The sequence below is a fragment of the Anastrepha obliqua genome, chromosome 1 (genome assembly GCF_027943255.1).
Source record: "Anastrepha obliqua isolate idAnaObli1 chromosome 1, idAnaObli1_1.0, whole genome shotgun sequence".
Lineage (NCBI taxonomy): Eukaryota > Metazoa > Arthropoda > Insecta > Diptera > Tephritidae > Anastrepha > Anastrepha obliqua.
In genome coordinates, this window is record NC_072892.1 from 52,923,618 (window position 1) to 52,928,291 (window position 4,674).

Here is a 4,674-nt window from a genome sequence, read left to right on the forward strand (position 1 = left end):
ACGAAAAATCCCACTTTCACCCATTTAGAGTGTTCCAATCGAGTCCAAATGTATGACCGACCCCCACTAACTTTGGACGGCCGATCCACCCATGCCAGTGGCACACCCCCTGGAACTCCCCTGGGGGACTCCCCATACAATCATTTCAAAATGTCACCATTTTTGGCCTTTACATGAGAAAAGAAACTAAAAAGTTCGACCCAAAATGGGGGACATCGGAATTCGTTTTAGAGGTATGGTTCCTTTGGCAAAGTTTCTTATTTTGATCCTTAGAATATGATTTTCACGGAGCAATGGGCGATTTTTTGCCTCCCCACAAAAGACACTAAAAGTTCGACCCAAATTGGGGGACATCAGAATTCGTTTTAGAGGTATGGTTCCTTCGGCAAAGTTTCTTATTTTGATCCCTAGAATATGATTTTCATGGAGCAATGGGCGATTTTTTTGCCTCCCCACAAATCGACCCGGCCTTTTGAACATAATCAGTTGTCAGACAAACAGATTTAGGTTTTCCAATTTCAATGTCTTTCAGCGGAACTTAGCCGAAGAAATAATGAGATAAATCCAAAGAAATGCCATTTTTATTTGAAGCCAGTAAACTTTATATGTTCAACGAGTGAACATAAGATAGTTGTGCAAGTTTTTTCCATTTACTTTCAACAATTTTTCCTATTTTTTTATGGCTACAAATCTTTATATTCATATCTGACAGTTATGAGTACGTTCAGCAATACAGCCTATGTTCCGCCTTTTAACTTCCAATTCTGCACTTTTTGAATTCCGCGTTATAAAATTCTACATGACTAAACAAAAAATAGCAATATCGTTATTCTTTCGGATAGCCAAGCTGCAATCCAGACACTGCATTGGGCTATAACAGCCTCTAAAGTGGTGGAACAAAGTAGGAATAGCCTTACCAGCCTGAGTGAAAACCATAAAGTAATCTTAATCTGGGTCCCGGCACACCGGAACATTGAAGGTAACGAAAAAGCAGATGAACTGACAAGAGGGCGATCTGCCATGAATAACGCTCTTGCCGAATCGGTATTCACACCATTAGGTGCAGTCAAGAACATAATATCCCTAAAATACCTCCGAATCGCGGATTGTAGATAGAGAGACCAGAGGAAATTCAAAATTAGCAGAATGTTATGGGCCACCTGCAAATTCAAGCAATCGTCATAGTTGTCATAGTTGTAAACAACCGGAGAAAAAGGAAACAATCTTCAATTTCTTCTGTGAATGCCTGTCCTACAGAACGACAGAATGTTAACCCTGGGCAAACCGCTGTTCGAGGGTCTCGAAAAACTGTCTGGCTTAGACGTCCACAACCGCATAAGATTCTTAAACCGCACAGGCTGGATGCAAATAACTCCTGTAAATAACTGTTAAATAAGCAAAATGGAATCACCACTCTAACCAACTAAACAAAACATAAAATTTATTTGTATATTTATCAGGTTTTAGTGCCTGATAGATTTACATATTTTATTTGCGTGAAGATTTTTAACGTCTAACGTATGGCGCAGAAGCGGGGACGATGACAGCATCCGATGAGGCGTCCTTTGGAGTGTTTGAGAGAAAGTTTCTGCGGAAAATTTTGGGACCTTTGCACGTTGGTGACGGCGAATATCGCAGGCGATATAGCACAGCTAATAAAGATGCAGCGACTACGTTGCCTACGTCATGTCGTCCGAATGGAAACAAACGCGCCGACTCTGAAAGTATTCGATACGACACCAGCTGGTGGTAGCAGAGGAAGAGGAAGGCCTCTTGGCAAGATCAGGTGGAGAAGGACTTGACTTCAACTGGTTTCCAACTGGTGCCGTTTAGCACGAGAAAGGAATGACTGGCGCGCTTTGTTAAACTCGGCCAAAAGCGCGTCAATCCTAAGAAGAAGAAGATTAGTATGTCGAGTCACTTTTGCATATTTTCGAGCGCTCAATCATTTTCAATGATAAAATACTCAACACCGACACCGAAAAAATTGTCAAACTTTAAGGAGAAATTTGAACCACTTTTAACTTTTTTTTCTTATACTAAAATTTAATGAACTATGATATGAAAATTTGTCGAATTTTTGTAAATTATTTTCATAGTTAGATTAAAATGGTCTTTACTGCAGAACGCACATATTTTTTTATTTAAACTAAATAATTAATAAATGAATGTTATGGTCAAAATGATCAAGTGCTATATTTTTTCGCGGACTGTATATTAATTGCATTTGAATAGGTTTTATCAGAGTTTTGACAGCTTATTTGTTTCTAACGTAATTGTAAGACCTTTTTTATAAATATATATGTATATATATAATTTATTACTCCAAAAACAATATAAACTAAAATTTCAAACTTTGTTAAAATTTAACCCTTTACTGCATATGAGCCCATATTTGGTATGACAGTTTTGATTCCATTTTACTTTCAAATACAACCAGATTTTTCTCGAAACCATTTCCCCATTAAAGAAAGATTGGGAGATAATTTTTACCGACGGATCAAAAACCGACACCTGCACATCGTTTGCAGTGACAAACGCAGAAGGTGTTACCATCTATGCCGCAATTTTGCCAAGATTCACTTCAATATTTACAGCTGAAGCAGCTGCGTTACTTGAAGCAGTAATCTTTGCCTCCCAGAAATGTAGCAAGCACTTAATTTGCACCGATAGCAAATCCTCAATCGAAGCTATCTTAGACCCCACAAATGACACCCCGATGATAACAAAAATCCGCAATATAATTTCAATACACACAGGTGCAATCAAAATTATCTGAATTCCTGGGCACTCTGGGATAAATGGTAACGAAATAGCTGACAAGAGAGCGAAAGAGGCGAATAAGGAACCTCTACACACATTTAACTATATAACTCGCAATGACATAAAGATACTAGCGAAAGAACTTGCCGCAGATAACGCAGCAACTAAATGGAACATTTATCAGCATCCTTATAAAAACTTTAACCCCTTTGGGGAAAAAAATATCTACCCTCCATCCGCATTATGTCACCAAGCAAAAACCTTTACTCGACTGAGAATCGGCCACACACTCATGACACATGCCTACCTGCTCAGCGGTTCACCGAAGCCTACATGCCCTTTTTGTGGCTCCAACGAATTTACTACACTCCATCTGATAGATACTTGTCCTTCCCTACAAAATATCAGAACATCCTTCTTCTCAAGCATCAAACCATCGGAACTCCTCAAACAGACAACGGTATGCAATTTAAATAAGATTTACGATTATGTATCTAGATGTAAGTTAAGGCTATAAGACACGCTGTCATTTTTTATTATACTAATAGCCGAAGGCCATAGTAGCCAGTGCTTTAGCTCTTTAAGTGAAATAGTTATTTATAATTGTTACTCTTTTAATAAATAAATAAAATAAAAAATACTTTCAAATGAAGTAAATGGTTTTCTTAATTTTAATTTGTGAGTTGAAGGTCGGCTTAGAAATTAAATGATTGTTCTTACTTATTTGCCCTAATGCTGCCTTGAATGTCCTTTTGCACTTACTTCCCATCGACTTTTACCGCATTTCCATCTGGAGGCAATCTCTCAAGGGACATGGTAGCATTTTCGGGCAAATAACACCGTTTTTCTCTGAACTTCGAACAGATCTTTCTATTCGCAAACTAGAGTTTGAGGGTCGTGCTAAGGCAATCTTTCCAAATAGGCAGGATTAGATCGAGGGGAAAATCTGCACCGAATCTTGCACCTCTATCTTCACTGACGGTTCCAAGATGGAATCTGGAGTCGGAGCAGGGCTTTCTCTAAATCAGTCAATTTATCTATCTCCTTTAAACTGACGAATACTGCTAGTCTTGTTCAAGCAGAAGTCTGTGCGATCCAGTGGGCATGCAAAATGCTTAGAGAAGATGGGAGCGAGGGAGATATTAAGGTTATTTCCGATAGTCAAGCCATTTAACCCCCATTTCAGAAGCTGTAGTGACCTTTCAGAGAAGGAGACTGTAGAGCACTTTCTCTGTAAATGTCCGAGTTTGGCAGCTAGACGACTGAGCGTATCAAAACGGCGCTTCAGTGCTACTTGAGAGTACCAGACTGGCACTTCAACCATTTCACCTACCTATCTACTCATTTGTAGATATTTCGACCTGAACCAGAAGTCACTCTCAAGAATTCATGGCTGCGCCTGGTCGACCTGGGTATATATGGTATTTGGGGGCTATTAAAATAGCTTAAATCATGATAAAACGGCGGGGACATCAAAATGGCAGTAAAATATATTTAGTATTGACTATCAAATATTAATTTGGTAACATCAGGAAAAGAAGTGGTATAACTCTCAACTAAACCAATCTTCAAACTAATGAAATGTATTCGCTACATAAAAAAGTTTCCGAATATTTGCAGGGAAGAAATTTGCAACTATAAAACTTAAATGTGGATTGATCGATTGGAGGTGGCGGGGTTCAAAAGAGCCAAACTCACAGTTTTCACTCAACATTAAAGAAGAGGGAATACGTTATTTTCTTGTATTAGTTGCAAAGAATTTTATATCAGAAATATTAATAACCTTTTCGCTAATTAATTAAGAGTGTATATACAAATATATTTATTACAAGCGCACCATTTTTTTCCAAAGTAACAAAAAACTTTAATTCAATTAATTTAAATTATTATATTTACATCGATACCGTTTTT